Source organism: Ceratotherium simum, chromosome 1 (assembly GCF_057802395.1).
Source record: "Ceratotherium simum simum isolate JZ-2026a chromosome 1, ASM5780239v1, whole genome shotgun sequence".
Taxonomy (NCBI): Eukaryota; Metazoa; Chordata; class Mammalia; order Perissodactyla; family Rhinocerotidae; genus Ceratotherium; species Ceratotherium simum.
Genome location: NC_141900.1, coordinates 5,816,416 through 5,837,739, shown reverse-complemented (window position 1 = coordinate 5,837,739; position 21,324 = coordinate 5,816,416). Strand labels below are relative to the sequence as shown.

The 21,324-nt window shown below is 38.5% G+C and overlaps 1 non-coding gene across 1 annotated transcript; it reads right to left on the bottom strand.

Moving 5' to 3' along the window:
• Positions 1 to 15,905: 15,905 nt before the first annotated feature.
• On the bottom strand, positions 15,906 to 16,012 carry LOC147918122 (U6 spliceosomal RNA). The gene has a single exon (XR_015553551.1). It is a non-coding gene; the product is annotated as a U6 spliceosomal RNA (small nuclear RNA).
• Between the last annotated feature and the right edge of the window lie 5,312 nt (positions 16,013 to 21,324).

Below are 21,324 nucleotides of genomic sequence, written 5' to 3'. Positions count from 1 at the left end.
TATATTCTGTTTTCTTATTATATATTTCTATTCATTCTAATATTTTATTTAGAGACACTTTTGCCTGGCAGTGGTAAGTAGTCACTCCTATCTTGTTCCTTAATCACAAAGGTAGATTTTTTGTTGATAGGAAGTATCAAGGAAACACTTTATTTTTTAATTTGGCTTGCTAAGAGTTATTAATTTGCTTGTGTCTGTTTAATTTCAAATGTTTAATCTTGATCTATGGAGACGACTAAAAAATTTGAGACCTTACTTTATTAGTGTTGATAATATTAACTGATTTTTTAAAATGTCAAATCCATATTACATTTCTGGAATAAACCTGACTTGGTCATGATGCATCATCCTTTTTATACATTGTTCTGTTTGGTTTGTTAATATAAGGTATGGAATTTTCCTAAGGTATACTGGCCGTTCTTGAACTGTGCTTTGTTCATCCTGTTTACCTGACCTGATTTACACTTAGACTGCTAAAAATAAGTCCAATGTGGATAAAGGTAAATTACTAAAGAAGTGCTCTTGGCCTTTATTAATCTGAGAGATGTATAAGACACTTGAGGAGTATTTCAGTAATAACCACTGCATTAAACATGCAGTGGGAATGCTGGCATAACTACGAGCATATTTCTTAAACTAGTGAATATAATTTGAATCATGACTTCCCGTGCTTGGGAAAGGCTGAACAAAATTGCTACTCTTTTATTAAAATCATCATTGGTTTCTGCTGTTATAGGAGAGCCTCAGATGCTGTGTCTCACTAACAGTCAGGCTAAGGGAGTTAGCTAATCCACATCTCTATTGTAAGTGCACTGCAGAGAAACACACAAGATAGTTGTGTGGGATGTACCACTGGGATAAAACTTCTTTTTACCAGTGAGGAGGAAATTGGGTATCGTCTTTTATTGCACGTTTGTTATGCTGCCTCTGTGCTGATGTTCTCCTCCAATTAACAGTTAATATTTTAAACTAGTTTTGCTTTCTAGGAAAATATTTGGAAAAATTGTAAAATCTCAAAACCGTAAAGCTGTCAATATTTAGAACCCAACAGAGTAAATCTTTCCCTCATTCATTCACACACTCACTGAGTTATTTATTCTTGTGTTCATTGAACACCTAAGGGACCATGGTATGCAGACAATTGAGTATGTACATCTTCATTCAATCCCCCTCTTTTCACTACAGTACCTCATTCTTGCCTTCAGCCCTGATCGGTGTCTGCATCCCATGTTGCTCTGGCTTAGTCTCTTCAGTGAGTCAAGTTTACTCCAGGTTTGTTTTTATTCTCTAAGGCAGGTGTGTGGTAGCTGTGTTGATGCTTATAGTAGTGGAGTATATCTGAGTATCCAATTGTTCCTTTGATAGACTTTCAATTAATCCTCCTGTGTTCACTCCCTTCTGGTAAACCTGGCGTCATCCATCAGATTACCTGGGGCCTCCCATTTCACAAGCTATTCCAGCATCCTGAAAAGTCATTGGTGTCCTTGTATTAATTCACCCACTACTACCACATCTCAAGCACTTTGCCATTCCCAAACTCACCTTTCAACATCACCTGCTCTTCTCTCTCTGTTGTCATGCATCCATCTGTTTTCTGTCTTCTATTTTATGACATCTCTAATCATGGTCATCTCTCCAAATCTCTTTGTTCTTTTCATATTATCTTATATTCCTTAGCTATTATTTTGTCATGTTTTGTTCGTATAAAATCTTAAAAGTTTACACAGAAGAGCCCTCACTTCAATTTCCATTACCATCATTGATGAACTTTAAACAGGAGAGGGAACTGATTTAATTTGCTTTTTAAAATATTTCTCTGGGTGGTATATAGAATTGATTGGAGCTAGAGTGTAAGTGTGGAAGTGGGGAGATCAGTTAAGGGATCATTACAATATTCCAGGTAAGATAAGGTGCTGGCTTTTCCTAAGATCATAGAAATGGAGATTGAGGAAAACCAGACTGATTCATTTGGAAAATATTTGGGGTTTACAGGATTTGTCATTTCAGCTCCAACATGTAAAAATCTTGCAAATAATAATTCTTGTCCTTATAATGAGAAAAAGCTAAACAAACCGAAAATCAAAGATTTTTCTTGGTCCCATGGAAGAAATGAAGTCACAGGGCAAATTCCCATCCCCAAAACTTGGGAGATAGGAAAATCAGAGAGTCACAGCTGAGATATACTTACTGGAAGCCAAAAACTCATAGGAATGCTTAAATGGTTATTTTGACAATCTGCTGGAGGCTGAATGTGGACTAACATGACAGTGAGGAACTCCTGGGGCCCTCCATATCATGGGCTTAACCTCCAGGAACCCCACTGTGTTCTCAGTTACGAGCCAAAACGATCCACTGTTGCTCTGGTAGGGGGAGTACATTGTGAAATATCCTCAGAGCATGGCCATACAAAGATCTAGACTTCAGGGAAAAAGACTTTAGCAAAGAGTTATCCCACCTGGAGGGAGGGCATTTCTCCTATTCGAATCTCCTCACCCTTGTTCTCAATGAAGAGGGTAAACAAAAAACTAAGAAACACTTGTGAAGGTCAAAGCCCAGGACATGGGTGCACTATAATACTGAGATGTAATCCTAAGGTCATACAGCTTTTCCTTGCCCCACTCCTTACCGTCACACCAACAAGCTCCAGCATCAAAATTTGGATTTCATTGAAAAGAACTGAAATAAACACATGCTATCCAAGGAGGAGTTCTTAGAGAAACTCGAAGACAACAGAAGAGACACAAACAAGGATGTTAAATGAATTGAAGTTTCTGACACCTACAGCTACAGCAAATAATAAACACAGCCCAACTCTTCACCAGATTAACATAAATCTAAACACTAAAGCTTTACCTCAATTCCTATTATGTGATGCAAACATGTGATGTGTTCCACTTTCATCAAAAGATTACAAGGCATGGCAAAAGGCAAGAAAAAAAACCACAATCTGAACAGAAAAAGGAGTATCAGAAACAGACTCAGATGTGACACAGATGTTGGAATAATCAGACAAGGAGTTTAAAATAACTATTATTAATATGCAGAGGACTCTAATGGAGAAAGTAGACAACATGCAAGAACAGATGGGTAATATAAGCTTAGAGATGGAAATTCTAAGAAAAAATCAAAAGGATATGCTAAAATCCAAAACTCTAATGGTAATGAAGAATGCCTTTGATGAGTTTATCAGTAGACTATACACTAAAATGCAAAGAGAAAAAAAGAGTGGAAAAAAAGAACATCTAAAAATTATAGAACAATTTCAAAAACAATTTACACATATCATATGCGTAACTGGAATACCAGAGAAAAATTAAGAGAAGACACAGTTGAAGAAATTAGGAAGTAATAATGGCCAAGAGCTTTCCAGAACTAATGATAGACACTAAAACAAAGACCCAGGAAGCTCAGAGAACAGCAGACAGGATAAATAAATACCAAAAATCTACACTAAGGCATATCATATTCAAAGTTAAAAAATAATTAAAAACAAAAAACAGACTAAGGGAAAATCTTGAACAAAACTAGAATGGGGAGGGATATTACCTGTAGAGGAATTACAATGAATTCTCATAAGAAACCATGCAAGCAAGAGGTGAGTGGGGTAAATATTAAATTGTTGAAAGAAAAATATTACCAACCTAGTGCTCTATATCTACTGAAAGTATCCTTCAATGGGAAGGGAAAATAAAGAATTCCTCAGATAATCAAACACTGGTAGAATTCATCACCAGCAGACCTGCTTTACAAGATATGTTAAAAGAAATCCATCAGTGAGAAGGAAAATTATATAAATCGGAAAGTCAAACTACAGAAAGAAAGGAAGATCATTGAAGAAGAAATGAAGAAGATAAAATAAAATCTTCATTTTTCTTATTCTTAATTCATCTAAAAGATGACTGTTTAAAGCGATAATAGTTACTATATTGAGTGCTCATAGCGTATGGATAAATGAAATGAATGACAGCAGTGTCATAAAGAATGGGAGGAATTGGGAATAATTTGTTTTAAGGTGACAGCACTACATGTGATGTGATATTGTATTATTTGAATATGGATCTAGATTAGCTAAAAATGTATATTGCAAACTCTAAGGTAACCAGTAAAAAAGTCAAAATAAAATATAATTCATATGCTAACAGAAGAGATAAAATGGAATCATATAAAAAGCTCAATTACAACAACAGAAAGCAAAAAAAGAGGGTGGAGAAAAGAAACAAGCAATAAGTGCCATGAATAGAAAAGAACTGGAAACATGGTAGATGTTAATCCAATTATATCAATCATCATTTTATATTTAGATGTTCTAAATACACAAATTAAAAATACACCAATAAAAGAAAAAAAAAGTAAATAAGATGAAACTATATGTTGTCTACAAGAAACTAATTTTAAATATTAAGACTCAGAGAGCTTGTAAAGTGATGTAGAAAGATATACCTTGATAGCCGAAATCAAAGAAAGCTGGAGTAGCTATATTAATTTCAAACAAAGCACACTTCAAAAGAATGAAAGTTAGCAGGGATAAAAAAGGCATTTCATAATAATTAAGGGACCAATTCTCTAAGACATACCAATCCTAACTGTGTATGCTTCTGACAACAGAGCACGAGGCAATAACAAGTAGAACTGCAAGGAAAATAGATAAATCCAGTGTTTTAGTTACAGACTTCAACACCCTTTCTTCAGTTAATTGGTAGATCAAATGGAGAGAAAATCAGTAAGGATAGAGTTGACCTGAACAGTACATCAATCAACTTGATCTAATTGATATGTATAGGATACTCCATCCAACCAGAGCAGAATACACATTGTTTCAAGCTGCATGAATTAGTCATCAAAATAGCCAAGACTCAGAGCCATAAAACACACCCTAACAAATTTAAAAGAAAGTAAATTATAGAAACTATGTTCTCAGACCACGTGGAATGAAACTTGAAATCAGTCACACAACAAAACCTGGAAAATCCCCAATTAGTTGGAGATTAAACAGCACACTTCTAAATAACACATGAGTCAAAGTAGTCTCAGGAGAAATTAAAAAATATTTTGAACTAAATGAAAAAGAATATACAACTTATCAGAGTTTATGGGATACAGTGAAAGCAGTGCTTCACTTAGAGAGAAATTTATAGCACTATGTGCATATATTAGAAAACAAGAAATACACAGAATCAATAATCTAAGCTTTTATCTTAGGGAACTAGAGAAAGAGAAGAGCAATTTAAGGTAAAACAAGGAAAATATAGTAAAAATATAAAGTAAAGCAAAAATCAATGAAATTAAAAACAGAAAAACACTAGAGAAAATCAATGAAACCAAAAGCTGGCTCTTTGAAAAGATCATTAAAATTGATAAACTTCTAGTGAAGCTAACGAAGCAAAAAGAGAGATGACACAATATTTTAATATCAGATCTGAAAGAGATGTCATCGCTACTGATACTGTAGACAGTAAAAGGGAAATAAAGGAATACTATGAACAACTCTATGCCAACAAATTTGATTACTTAGATGAAATGAGACTATTCCTTGCAATATACAAATTTCCAAAGCTCACACAAAAAGAAATAGATGATCAGAATAGGGTTAAATCTATTAAAGAATGTAAGTCAGTAATTACTAACCTTCCAAAAAGGAAATGACCAGGCCCAGATGGTTTCACTGGTGCATTCTACAGAACTTTTAAAGAAGATATAATATCAATTTTATACAATCTCCTCCAGAAAATAGAAGAAGAGGGATCACATCTTAACTCATTGTATGAAGTGAGCATTACACTAATACTAGAATCAAATACCTATGAGAAGAGAAACCTATAGATGAATATATCTCATGAAAAGAAATCCAAAAATCATCAACAAAATATTAGCCAATCAAATTTAATAATGCACAAAAAGTTTGTACAATAATTATACCAAGTAGGATTTATTCCAGTTATAAGAGGCTGGTTCCATATTTAAAATTCAGTCAATTTCATCCACCACATCAATAGTCTAAAGAGGAAATATCATATAATTATGTCAATAGAGGAAGAAAAAGCATTTGACAAAATCCAACACTCATTCATGATAAAACTCTCAGCAAAACAGGAATGGAAAGGAAACTTCCAGAACTTGAGGAAGACTATCTACAAAAATATATAGCTAGCATCATAGTTAATGGTGAGAAATCAGAACCAGGCAAGGATGACCCCTCACCGCTCCAATTTAAGATTGTACTAGAAGTCTAACTAGTGTAAAAAGACAAGAAAAAGAAATAAAAGGTACACAAATTGGGAAGGAAGAAATATAATTGCCTTTGTTTAGATGGCATGGTTGTCTCTGTAGAAAATTCCAAACAATAGACAGAAAACTTCCTGGAAATAATAATCAGGTATAAAAAGTCATGGATACAAAGTTATTATACAAAAGTCAGTTGCTTTCCTATATATCAACAATGGACAATGGGAATTTGAAAATTAAAAAATAACATAATTTACAATAGCACCCAACAATGAAATAGTTACAAATAGTTATAAATTTAAAAAATTATGTATGGGATCTATACATGGAAAAATACAAAACTCTGATGAATGAATTAAAGAAGATCTAAATAAACGGAAGATATTCTGTGTTCATAGATTAGAAGACTCAATATTGGTAACATGTTAATTTTTCCCAGTTTAAACTACAGATTCAATGCAATCCCAAACAAAATTCTAAAAAGCTATTTTGAAGATATTGACAAACTGATTCTAAATTTTATATGGAAAGACAAAAGACCCAGAAAAGCCCACATAACATTGAAGAAGAACAAATTTGAAGGATTTACTCATTTTCAAGACTTATTTTAAAGCTACAGTTATTAAAGCAACATGGTAGTGGAGAAAGTATAGACGCATAAATCAATGCAACAAAATTGAGAGCCCTGAAGTAGACGCACACACATATTGACAGTGCAGCAAGGACAATTAAATGGTGAAAGGATATTCTTTTCTTCAAATGGTGCCAACAGAATTAGATATCTATATGCGAAAAAACAAACCTAGACACAGGCTTTGCAACTTGCACAAAAATTAACTCAAAATCGGTCACAGACCTAAATGTAAAATGCAAAACTCTGAAAGTTCTGAAAGAAAGAATTATACAAAACCTAAGTAACCCTGAGTCTGGCAATATGCTTTGGGCTACAACACCAAAGGCACAATCCAATAAAGAAAAGTGATTAGTTGTGTCTTATTAAAATTAAAAACTTCTATGTGAAAGACTGTTAAGAGAATAAATAACCAAGAGAGGGACAGGGAGAAAATATTTCCTAAATACCTATCTGATAAATGATTTGTGTCCAAAATATATAAAGCATTCTTAAAATTCAACCCTAACAAACCACCCAATTAAAAAATGAACAAAAAAGATGGTGGAGTATGAGACCCCAGCCTCTGTCCCCCGACAAGAAACAACAACTAGCTATCCACGAACGGAAAGAGCTCTTCAAGAGCTCTGGGGTCCACTGAAGAAGCGGTAGCAACACAGTGGAGCAAAAAACCTAATAATAACCACACAGAAGGGGGAGGAAGAACCGTTCCACTTTGCCTGCGTCCTCCCACGTCCCAGCCCAGCACTGCTCAGAGCCGAGAGGGAATCCTGGGCCCACGAGCTCCCCTTGCAGGAAAGAGGAGAACAGGGTGAGCGACCAGCTTCCCCAGGCTTCTGGGGCACTACATGAAAAACTCACTTGGTTTCACCTCACCCAGATCACTGAGGGGGTCAGCATAGCTGAGACGTCTGCACCCAGCTAGGAACAAAGATGGCAGGGGCTACCAGTGTAATCCACATGGCAGAGGTGACTGTCCTTCCTGGTGGCCTGCTCTGCAAAGGAGCCCAGAAGCCTTCACTGCTGAGGACCTCAATAGTCCTCCAGACTCTGTTGACCCCAACAGTTTTCACCACCGAGGACCCCGCAGTGTTCTCCATCACGGACCCCAGTGGCCTGCTACACAGAGGACCCAGCAACCTTTGTGGCTGAGGTAAACAACAGCCAGCACAACCCCTGTGGACCCTGTGAGGCCCTGCAGATTTTTTATCTCCTCTTTGTCTCCACAGACTCTAGCTGCCTGAGTCCCTCCCCCTCTGCAGGCACGTGTGTCCACACTATCAGCTCCTGCCCCAGCAGCTGCACGCGCGTTCGTAGTTGACCCGGGCCCCTGCTGCTGGTCCTGACACTGGCTACCATGCACGTGCCTGCAGCCAGACCTTGCAGCCAAGTGTGTGCATACCACTGGCCCTGGCCACCACCGATGCCTGCCCTGGTCCCCCACTACCGGACTCAGAGGTATCGCTGTACCCCAACAGCCCTTGAAGGAGCCGCGGACCTCTGCAGCCCTCACTGACAAGGATCATGCAGCTGCCAACGTTGCATAGCCCACTAGATGTTGCATGCCCCCACCCCCTACCTTGAGCCACTACATGCCCCTGCACCTGGCATCCTGAACCACAAGAACCAGGGCCACAGCGTGCTCCCATGTGCCCCCACCACAGGTGAAGGGCTTTCCTTATTGATGCCAGTCCATAAAGTCTGGAAGAGGCGACTGCTTCTTCAAGTGGAAACAATCAGCAAAATGAAAAGGCAACCTACAGAAGGGGAGAAAATGTTTACAAACCATATATCTGATAATATCCAAAATACATAAGGAGCTCATACAACTTAATAGCAAAGAAACGAATTACCCAATTAAAAAATGGGCAAAGGACCTGAACAGATATTTTTCCAAAAAAGATATACAAATGGCCAACAGGTACCTGAAAAGATGCTCAACGTCCCTAATCATTAGGAAAATGCAAATCAAAACCATGATAAGATATCACCTCACATCTGTTATAATGGCTGCCATCAAAAGACAAGAGTTAACAGGTGTTGGAGAGGATGTCGAGAACAGGGAACCTCTGTACACTGCTGATGGGAATATAAATTGGTGCAGCCACTATGGAAAACACTATGGAGTTTCCTCAAAAATGAAAAATAGAACTACCGTATGATCCAGCAATGCCACTTTTGGGTATATATCTGGAGGAAATAAACTCACTATCTTGAAGAGATATCTACACCTTCATGTTCATTGCAGCATTATTTACAATAGCCAAGATATGGAAAAAACTTAAGTGTCTGTTGATGGATAAATGGATAAAGAACATGTGATATATATATGTAGAATATTATTCAGCCATATGAAAGAAGGAAATCCTGCCATTTGCAACAACATGGATAAACCTGGAGGACATTATGCTAAGTGAAATGAGCCAGTCATAGAAAGATAAATATTACATCATCTCATATGTGGAAATCTAAAAAAAAAAAATGTCAAACTACTGGTAATAGACAGTAGAATGGTGGTTAGCAGAGGCTGAAGGGGTGGGGAAAAGGAGAAATATTGATCAAAGTATACAAACTTTCAGTTATAAGATGAATACATTCTGGAGATCTAATATACAGCATAGTGACTGTAGTTAATGATAATGCTCAAAATTTGCTTAAACAGTAGATCTCAGTTGTTCTCACCACGCACACACACACACACGCACACACAAAGGTAACTATGTGAGGTGTTGGATACATTAATTTGTTTGATTGTGGGAATCATTTCATAATGTATGTATATGTCAAAACATCACATTGAACACCTTAAATATATACAATTTTTATTTGTCAATTATACCTCAATAAACCTGGAAAAATTCAAATGAAAAATATTCAGGTTATAAAAGTAAAAACTAAGAATAAAAAAATAAAACATGGAAAAAAAAAATCTAACCAGAGAACTCACCATAGAACATATACATGTGGCAAATAAACATATAAAAAGGTGCTCGAAATCATTTGTCATTATCATTTCACAAATTAAAACAACAATGAGATACCACTACACACATATTTCAAGGGCTAAAATCCAAAACATTGACACCACCAAATGCTGGGGAGGACGCAGAGCAACAGGAACTCATATTCTCTGCCAGTACAAATGCAAAATAGTATAGCCACTCTTGAAAGCAGTTTGACAGTTTCTTACAAAGGTTGAAATAGTCCTATGATTCAGCAATTTATTCAACTGGTTTGAAAACTTATGTCCACACAAAAAAATTCACACAAATGTTTACAGCAGCTTTACTTATAATTACTAAACACTGGTAGCAACTAAGATGTGCTTTGGTAGGTGAATAGATACACAAACTTTGGTGCGTTCATACAATGGAATGTTATTCAATGATAAAAAGAAATCAGTTATCAAGCTACAAAAAGAATGAATGGATCTTTAATGCATATTGCTAATTTTTATAAGCTAGTCTCGAAAAGCTAGATACTGCTTGATTCCAAGTGTATAAGATTCTGCAAAAGGCAAACTATGGAAACAGTAAAAAGATGAATAGTTGACAGGGATTAGGTTGGGGAGAGGGTTGAATATGTGAATCAAAGAAATTTTTAGGCCTGAAAGCATTCTGTGTCATACTTTCATGGTGGACACTTGACGCTATGCATTTGTGAAAAGCCATAGATCTTTATAACATAAAGATTAAACTTTAATATATTAAAAGAATAAGTCTTGAGGTGGTCAGCAGAATCCAGGAGGGAATGCAGAACGTGCCAAAACAATCTAGTTGCCCTACAAATTCATGAAATAACCTCACTGAAAGGGATTTGGGAAAAGGCCGTGAATTCTGATACCTTTCTCCAGTAAAAGGAGTAGGACTCCTTGGAGACAAGGCTGATCCTCAGACTGGGGCAGGAAAGAGACAAGAATGGCTGGGACATCTTGCAGTGCCAGAAAGTAAGGAAGTGCTCCAATAAAACCCCCACAGTGATGGGAAGTCACAGCAACGGAGGAGCCAACTGAGGGAGCTCCCACTGCCAAAGCTGGAACCACAGAACAGTAACGGGAAAATAAAGGAGCGTCGGATTATAACCCCAAGTATAAAACACGCGTCCATGAGGCCATACTAATAGTAACGAATGATTGAATAAATAAATAAGTACAGGACAAGAAATAAGTTTCCCACGCAGAAAAACTTCCAAGTAAATTGTGTAGTGTACCTTATGAGCATAATTCCCAACTCCTTAAGTGTGGGCTGCACATAACGACTTTTCAGAGTGCAGTACGGAAAGAGGGGAATAAGAGTCACTTTATAGTGGAGAAATCTGACAACATGACCTCATCCAGGTGATCAAGGTCTACATCAGCTGTGAAAGTTAAGTCGATAGTATGTACCTTGGTATGATGTGATGCAAATGGTGCTTTACCTCTGTGGTCTTCCTCGCCAAAACTCATAATCCGAGCCTAATCATGAGAAAATCAACAGATGGATCCTAATTGATGGACATTCTGCAAAATACTTGACCATGACCCCTCCAAACTGTCAAGGTCATCAAAAACAAAGAAAATCTGAGAAACTGTCACAGCCAAGAGTAACCTATGGAGACATGAAAAATAAATGTAAAATGATACTTGGAATGGGATCCTGGAACAGAAAAAGGACATTAGATAAAAACTAAGGAATCTGAATAAAGTATGGACTTTAGTTAATAATAATTATCATTACTGGCTCATTAATTGTAACAAGTGTACTATACTAACACACTATGTCAATAATGGGGAAAACTGGGTATGGGGTATATGGGAATTCCGCACTATTGTTGCAATATTTCTGTAAATCCAGAACAAAGGGATAAATTTCATCAAAAATAGGGGGAAATACAGTTTTCCCCTTTCTCTTTCTGGTGAGAAAAGTCCATGGAGGGTGATGTGTCTTGCCTAAGGTCACAGAGTTAGCTAGAACTCCTGCTCAGTGTCTTTTTATTTTGTCACTTTGTCTCTCACTTTTAATTTCCTATCATTTTTATATCATCTCCTCTCTCAAATATATACAAGGTAGATACAGGCAGTTACGTCTAGAGTGGACCATGTAAGGAAATTTGCACCAAATATCACAAGGACTTTATTTTCAGAGGTCACAGTGGCGTATTTTTTTTCCACTTTTATTTTGTTCCCTGTAGCTCCTTCCAATATCTTCCTCTCCTGCACACACATACACAGATGTTGCTACCCTCTAAGCCTAGAGTCAAGGGTTTATGCAAAATTTAATAAAATTCAACAAGATGAATATCTTGTTATATCTTTGTCTTTTGCATAGTAAAATGGCAATATTATCGCATAATAAAAAGTCACAGTAGTGTATTTTAAAGCATGTGACAAGTGGTAGCTTTGCTTTTGGTGTAGAAACCCTTGCCAACTCAGGGAGGAGCCTCCACGACCTCTCCAGCAGAATGTCATATTCCACACCCTGCATTCTGCAGTTCACAGCCTGAATACACAAAGGACTTGGCTTGCAATAAACTGAAGGTTAGTGCACATCTTATGAAAGCTGTAAAAGAGTTTCTGGCATACATTTTTAATTCATTATTGATCATGAAGAAAATGTTGAAAACTGGTGGGAAAATGGAAATTATCATCTCTGTTACAATGTTCTGAAAAGCCTAAAATGAGCCTTTTGGTTACATGTTGTTATAAATATAAACAGACTCAGCCAGACTTAAGGAGCCACTGGGGTCTTTCCAAGCCGGGGTCTTAAAATTTCTTTTGCCCTCAATTAAGGTACACTCAGTCTTGATACCTATCTGTAATTATGTCTTGAAGGGTTCTCTAAATTTGGACTTTTCAGTTTGAGATCTAACTGATAATTTCTGAAACTGCACTATAAACTAAGATCTCTGCTTTTTTTTCCTATATAGTCAAATTTTTTTATAAATAAAAAAGTATGTTAATTGAATTCTGGCGAAAACTCTAAACATTGTACGCAGTAAGCAACTTGAGAAGATCTCTTGTCCCATACAGGCCCTGGATAGGATGGTCTGTTGTTCTATCTGGGCCAGTCAGTCTTTTCTTCATGCATTGCTTGAAATCATTCTTTCTGTCTCCCATCTTGGCCATTTCTGGTTCATTATTCATCCTTTGGCCAGAGATATCATTTTATTTATTTATTTATTTTTTGTGAGGAAGATCAGACCTGAGCTAACATCCATGCCGATCCTCCTCTTTTTGCTGAGGAAGACCGGCTCTGAGCTAACATCTATTGCCAATCCTCCTCCTTTTTTTCCCCAATTCCCCAGTAGATAGTTGTATGTCATAGTTGTACATCCTTCTAGTTGCTGTATGTGGGACGCCACCTCAGCATGGCCCGAGAAGCAGTGCCTCAGTGCGCGCCCGGGATCTGAACCCGGACCGCCAGTAGCAGAGCGCGTGCACTTAACCGCTAAGCCACGGGGCCGGCCTCCAGAGATAACATTTTAAAATGAACCTAATTATGCCACTTCAATTTGTAAAACCCTTCAATGTCTTTCTAACTCCCACAGGCTAAAGTCCAATCTTGTTACTGTAACCTGCTACTGTAACACTGACTTGCTCACCTTGTCAGTTTCATCTCTAGCACAGCTCTCTGTGTATTATGCCATGGAAACATAAGAAACTTGGGTAAGAGGAATATAGCAGAATAAGGGAGATTGAGGGAGGAGGGTGGGGGGTAACACTTGGAACTTCCAAGCAAAGACATGAAGGAAGATAGAGAGTTAGCCATAGGGATTATGGGGAAGCACATTCCAGCCAAGGTCCTAAGTCTTTAGGTGAGCAAGTGCCTGGCATATGAGAGGAACAGCAGGAAGACCAGTGTGACTAGTGTAGAGTGGGTGAGGGGAAGCAGAGTAGGAGATGAAGTCACAGAGTTAATAGAGGGCACAGCGTGAGAGTCTTGGGCCAATTTGAGATCTTGTATCTAGCGATGGCTGAAGCCAAGCCGTACCTTGAACATTAGGGTAAAATTCACTTGTTAGAGATAAATTTCCAGCTCTTGCAAACTAGCATTTTCACTGCTGCACCTCTCAATGCTCTCAGGCCACCCTCTAATTTTCTATTTTAGTAAATATCGTACTGATGGCAGACACGGTTTACAAACACATATCACCTGGCTTCAGCAAGTATCAACTTACGGCCAATCTTGTTTAATCCACTGCCCTACCCACTTCCCATTCCCTCCAACCATTTTAAGTAAATCATAGACATCATATAATTTCATCTGTAAGTATCTGAGTGTCTCCAAAAGATTAGGACTCTTTTTTATTATTTGTGAGGAAGACCAGCCCTGAGCTAACATCTGATGCCAATCCTCCTCTTTTTTGCTAAGGAAGACTGGTCCTGGGCAAACATCCGTACCCATCTTCCTCTACTTTACGTGGGACGCTGCCACAGCATGGCTTAAGAAGCGATGTGTTGGTGCGCACCCGGGATCCAAATCCGCGAACCCTGGGCCACTGCAGCAGAGCGTACGCACTTAACCGCTTGCACCACTGGGCCAGCACCTAGATTAGAACTCTTTTAAAAGACATAACTACAACTTAGTACACCTAAAATCAGAATAATAATTTTGAGGGGATGCATCAATTTAGTAGACTGGCAGTTTTGAAGGTGTCAGGAAGGCTGCATCACTCCTCCTTTGCAGCTTGAGGTGCTAAGTTGTGAATATTTTCCGCTTGTTCGGATTTCTTTCTGTGCTAAGATCATCCGGTATTATTGATTTCTAGCTTCACTAGAAGTATAAAGAAAAGAAACGTCTTGATATTGATTTAAAGAAGGTGGAAGACTACACGGAAATTCTAATTAGGTAATCTAACATCCTCTGTATGAGTAGCAGCTGCTGCTTTAGGGATGTCACAATGTTTGCACTAATCCAAGCCAAAGTGGTTGGCCTGAACAAGAATGTAGGCTGTACTCCTTGTAATATTTTCCTGCTACTTCATATGATCCCTAGTGCTTGAATCCTCAGGGTATTTGTAATGAGTAATGTTTTATAAATTGCTCCAGGAGAATTATTACCTTGATACAAACAAGATAGAAAGTCAATTACTAAAATCCACCCAAAGCTTCCCACTGACTACAAAGAATAACTCGATACGCATGTAAGATGTGATAAGCAGGCCAGTCCCCTATTATGTATGTCGTCAGTCACAGCTGAAAACTATGGTTCATTTATCTTTATATGCCTAGATATAATGCAGGACATAGTACATGCTCAATAAATTTTGAAGGAACGGGAATAAGGGAGTTAGTTAAAAGCTTATCAGTTTAATGTGTCTCCTGAATCACAGTCACAAGGTCTGGGGGACTGCGTTCACTAAAATAGCTTTCTCGAGATAATTGTCATAAGTGACTGTGCAATAACCTTCTCCACAATCCTTAAGGAGAGCATTCCAACACAACAGCTGGCAGAGCTGGGACTTGCTAACAGGCCTGACAATGTGTGAGCCTTCTTGGCTGTCTGTTTTTCCCCTCGGGAGAATGGGGCCAGCATTATGGTGTTCTCAGAGACACAAAATGTTCTGCGCCGTGGACGCTGGGGCTGCATCTGGACCCCAGGGGTAGGTACCACAATGAATTCTTACTGATATATTTAAAGCCTCGATGATGAGAGTACTTATTGACAAATCTCTTCAGAAAATTCTTATCCTTGTTCTTCTGCAAGTAATGGTTGTGAGCAACCTTGTTATTATCATTACCTCTTCCCCTAAGGGGGAAAATTAACTAAATTAAAATTTTTCCTAAAGATAAAAATTAAATACCAAGGAATAATATTTTTTTCAATAAAGGTTACGGTTTGGAGGGCCACAGGCCATGGCAACATGGAAGATGCTTTTTTCCCCCCAAGAACCAGCTTTCCCCACTGCGGGCCATGCAACCCCCGTTCAGAATGCATGCTCTCTAAGAAACATGTCTTTCTTCTTGGGCTTCTTCAGTATTTTCTTTCCCTTAGGCTTTCACAAAATATTTTAATTTTTCACTTTTAGTTGTGGTGATCATACAACACAAAAGTCACCATCTGAACCATATCTTAGTGTACAGTTAGTGTTAATGCAGGTTCGTGTTACCCTTGGGCAGAGGTCATGCCAATCTTCTTTGTATCTTTCCAGTTGTGACATATGTACTGCTGCAGTGTGCACACTGCCTTCGATTTTCAGCTCTTGTTTGAATGTCATGCCTGAGTATGTTTGCGTGGGTGTGTCTGCGTATTTGACATTCATTCTACTTGATATTCTATGAGATTCTTGGACTGTAGTTTCTGTCAGTAATTTTGGAAAATTCTTGGCCACAATTTTTTTGAATAGTTCTGTCCTTTTTCTCTCTTTCTTTATCTGCTGATTCCAATTATACTGCTTTGTTTGCTAAATTCTCACAACTCAAATGCTCTGTTGTTGGGGGTTTTCTCACTCTTTTTGTCTCCGCACTTCAGTTTGAGTCATTTCTATCGATCTATCTTTAACCTGGCTGATTCTTTCCCTGGGTCTACTGATGAGCCCATCAAAGACATTCTTCTCTTCTATTACTATGTTTTCGTTTTCTAGCATTTTCAGTTGAGTCTTTCTTATAATTTCTATCTCACTGGTGAAAGTTCCTACCTGATCTTACATATTGTTTATTTTTTCCATCAGCAAAATTTATCAAACTCAGCACTATTGATATTTTGGACTGGATGATTTTTTGTTATCAGGGGCTGTTCTGTGCATTGTAGAATATTTAGCAGCATCTCTGGCCTCTACCCTCTAGATGCCAGTAGCAACGCCCGATCAAGACAATCAAAATGTCTCCAGACGTTGTCAGGTGTCACCTGGTGGGGCAACACCTTCCCTCCCCAGTTAAGAATCACTGCATTAGAACCTTGAACATATCAACCATAGTTATTTTAAATTCCCTGCCCCACAGTCACATCATTTGCATCCTGAGTACGGCTCTGGTGATTGCTTTGTCTCGTCAGACTGCGTTTTTCTTGCCTTTTCATATGCTCTATGATTGTTCACTGAAAACCAGACACATTGTATAACACACAGGCTATTGAGGTAAATATTTGTATGCTTGAAGATAAGCATGCTTTTTTTTCTGTTAAGCCTTTTTTTTTTTTAATTAATAGGGGTTTTTTTGGTTTTTTTTTTGTGAGGAAGATCAGCCCTGAGCTAACATCCAGGCTAATCCTCCTCTTTTTGCTGAGGAAGACTGGCTCTGAGCTAACATCTACTGCCAATCCTCCTCCTTTTTTTTCCCCCAAAGCCCCAGTAGATAGTTGTATGTCATAGTTGCACATCCTTCTAGTTGCTGTATGTGGGACGCGGCCTCAGCATGGGCGGAGAAGCGGTGCGTCGGTGTGCTCCCGGGATACGAACCCGGGCCGCCAGTAGCGGAGTGCGCTTAACCGCTAAGCCACGGGGCCAGCCCTCTGTTAGGCCTTAATGTAGGTGTGTAGTCATGTTAATCTTATCAGGAGTTGGGTTGGTTTTTAAGTTTGTTGTTGCATCAGAGACTTTAAATTCATCTAGTGAGAGCCTCTTCACTTACCTTTGTTTTTCCTTTTTTGCTGTTCCCTAGAGAGTCTGTCTCCTGCAGCACCTCTATGTTTATTCCACTACCAGTTTTACTCAGTGAGTTAGCATGTGTGGCAGCGGGGAGAGGGTAGTGGAGCTCCCAGTTGGGCATTGGGAAGCAGTGTTCCTGCTCTTCCTCAAGGGGTGGTGCTGGGTCTAATATGCTTTTCTGCACCTCCCCCAGGAGCAGAGCTTATTGTCTGCCCCTCTTGTCCCCTGTTGTAGTTATTTCCACCAGCACCCTCATGGCGTAGTTTTGATGCCCTACCCCCTGAAGTTTAATATTTTTCTTCCTTAGAGGTACAAGAGATGGTCTGGGTGGCTTTCAGTGGTGGCCCCTCTCCTCTCCCCCAGCTGCAATAGGATTCCATCATCCTACCCATTTGGATGACCTTCTCCCTGCAGATTAACCTTTTCTCCAACAGAGGACATGAGTTGGGGAGAAGTTTTGGGGTGACTATTATTTCCTCCCACAGCCTGCACCATGGAGGAGCTTTCTTATAATTCTCCACAATCTTTCTTGTGGATGTTGGTGGGGTTCCTGGAGGAGGAGCTTTCAGAAGGGTGCAAGTTCCCTATGTATGAGACATCCGGGCCCTTCACACTCTCACTCTAGTTCATATTCATTGAAAAATGGTAGCTGAGGCTTCTCCTTGGCTTGTCTAGTGTTTGGTGGCACCTCTTCCAGGTCCTGATTCTCTCTGCAAATGTGTGTGCTTCCCTAGGTTTCTGGTTAGTTGTTTGCTCCAAGACCGCAGTTCTCTGACTGGTTCAAGAAAAGTCAGTGACATGAGGGTTTCCAGGATAGTTTTTTGTTGTATGCATGGGATTGACACCCTTGTTATCTACATCTCCAGGGTGAGACTGGAAGTCTAATCACTGCTTTTGAAGGATATTTTCAATGGATATTGAACTCTGGGTTGACAGATTTTTTTTTCTTTTAGTACTTTAAATTTTTCTTTTCATTGTCTTCTGACTTGCATTGTTTTAGACAAAAATCTGGTCGCAATTTTCCTATCTTTGTTCCTCTGTGTATAATGTGTTTTCTTATTTCTGGCTTCTTTTATAATTTTCTTTTTGTTACTGGATTTCAGGAATTTGTTTAGGATGTCCTGTGATTTTATTTTATTGTGCCTGAGATTCACTGAGCTTCTTACATCAACGGATTTGGAAAATCTGTGCTCGTTTTTTCAAATGACTTTTCTATCCCAATCTCCCTCTCCTTTTTCCCCCTCATATTCTACTTATATGTGTTATATTTAATATTACCTCACAGTTCACACAGGCTCTGTTCATTCATTGTCCTCCTTTTCTGTTTCTTTATGTTTCTATTTGAAGAAGCAGTCTTCAAGTTTACTGATCTGTGAAATGTTCATTTTAGGTATTATATCTCTTAACTCTAGAATTAGCTTTTGGCTGTTTTTTTTCATGTCTTTCATCTTTCTTACTGATGTCTATGGTTCTCTTTAAATCTTGAAACATAATTTTAATAGCTATTTAATGCCCTCATCTGCTAATTCCATCGTCTGCTATTTTTGTGTCCATTCTGCTGAGTTATATTTCTCCTGTTTATGGGTTATATGAACCTGCTTCTTTGCACGGCTAATAATTTTCCCGTGTGTGTTGCACATTGTATGTTCTAACATTCCAATTCTTTAATATTTGGATATTTTTCTTTCAGGTGTTAATTTATTGAAAATCAGCTTGAGAGTTCCAAGGCTTTTTTTTTTAAAAAAAATTTAATTCGTTCTGAATAGCCTGTAGCGCAGCACTAGATTCACCTTCCTCCTGGGGTGTGGACTCTCTGGGTCCTCTCCTGAATCACCAGCGTCTTCAACAAGATTTCTCCACCTAGCTGCTTGGAACTTGAACATCTCCTTGTGCAAAGTTTGACAGCTTTTCAGCTCATGGCTCCCCAGTAATTGCCCTTTCTCTAGTACTTTTTCCTTGGATCCTGACCTGTACATCACAGCCGAATAGTAAAGGAGATTCTTATGCGGAATTCTAAAGTCTGTTACAAATTCCAGCTGCCTCAGTAGCTCCAGAATCTGGTCTGTGCCCTCAGCTTAGAAAAGTTGCTGTGTTCTGTTGGGCTCGCCTCCCTGTGCTGCCGACTGGGAGGTGCCTCAGGAAAGCTAAAGCAATCAGAACGTTCACATCATTCCTTTTCTTTCAAGAATTACAGTCCTGCACTGCCTGTTAGCTAATGCGTGAAAACAGTTGCTTTATATATTTTGTCTAGTTTTCTGGGTGTTTACAGTGGAAATACTTGCCTGTTAAAATTTACTCAACCATGGCCATATGAAGAGTATGTGATTGCTTAAGGCGTTGCATCTGTTTGCCTGGCTCTCTGCTTCCTACTGGCCTGCATGCTTATTCATATGAAGTCGAATCTATTAACTACAAAAGGGTCAGTCTAGGCTTCAGAGCACAACTTCCAGAAATTCAATATCAGCTAGAGTTTGTTAGTTGTATGTCTACTGTTGGCGCTCTCTTTTCAATTGCTTTGGCTGTCTTTCTATCTGCAAGAATTTCAGGTAGCGTCCCAGTTTTCTGTCGTGAACACAGAGGAGGCAGTAGTACTTGTCATAACTTTCTATCTTCCTCTCGACAACTGTACTGACTTTCCTGAAAGCATCTGTGGAGCTCCCTGTTAGTGCACACAATTCCTTAGAACTTTTTGTTTTGTTTCTCAGACTCTTTCTTCATATTAGAAGCCAGACAAGATATTGGGGCAGCTAATTAATTTTGCAGAGCAGTGGGGCACAGGAGTAAGCTCTACTGAACCAAATTGAGAATGCTTGGAGTTGAGGGGCAAATATACAAAGTATGCTGCGCGTTGAAAAAAAATAAAGCAAGAACAGAATAGTTATATAAGCAAGGAAAAGCTGGTGCACAGTGAGCATGGCACATAGATAATACTCAAGAAATATTTGTTCAGTGATGTAAGGAAGGAAAGAACCCATGAATCTGGTGCAGAGAACTAAATGTGGATGAGAAGCTTGGTTAAAATTACCAAAGGAAGCAGATGTTTAGATGGGTAAAGAGAAGATGGTCTACTCCCAGAGATAAGGAGCCAATATTCATGGTACTAACACTGCAAACACTAGTTCTCACTTATACAGTGCTTAAGGCATAAGTAGCATACAGTTAAGAGCTGTAAAATTTTTCATATATTGAATGTTAAGTGCTTTACTAAGTCCTATGTATATATATGTACACACACACACATATAAACTTACTTGGTGTTTTAAGTCATAGGTTTATTTTTATTATTATTATCATTATTCTCATTTTATAAATGAAATTACTGTCACAAAGAAAGCTGCAGCTTCGGGAATTCACCCAAGGTCACTTACAGCTAGTAAGAGGTGCAATCGAGGATCAAATAGAGGCAGGCCATTCAAAAGTCCACATTTCTAATTACTGTACAATATTGAATTCCATGTAGGTGGAGTTTGTTCTTGTAAATGGCCAAAACTTTAAGGCTTCTGTAAAGGATGGTCTGGATACCACGGCTGCTTCCTTCATTGTTCCGTTTATAGCTCTCTCTTCCTCCTTCAGCCAGTGTCTTGTCAGCTGAGGTAGACAGCTGTCTCACAGTGCTTTACTGGGATTTTGCTGCTGAATTGTATCAGCTCCTTTACATGTAGGTTTTATTTAAAAAGAGTGAATTCTGATAGAACCCTAGGGACAAATCAACAATTAACCACTTTGTTAATACGTGTGTCAAATTTGGTTAAAAAATAAGTGCAAAAACTCAATAAAATGCAAAATAATTTTTAAGGTATTCTCTTTCTTCCATAAAGAAACTAATTTCAGTAGACTCCATATTCGAAGAAAAATTATACAATGATAGGTAACTTACTATCTAGTTACCCTTCAACAGCTGTCTAGGA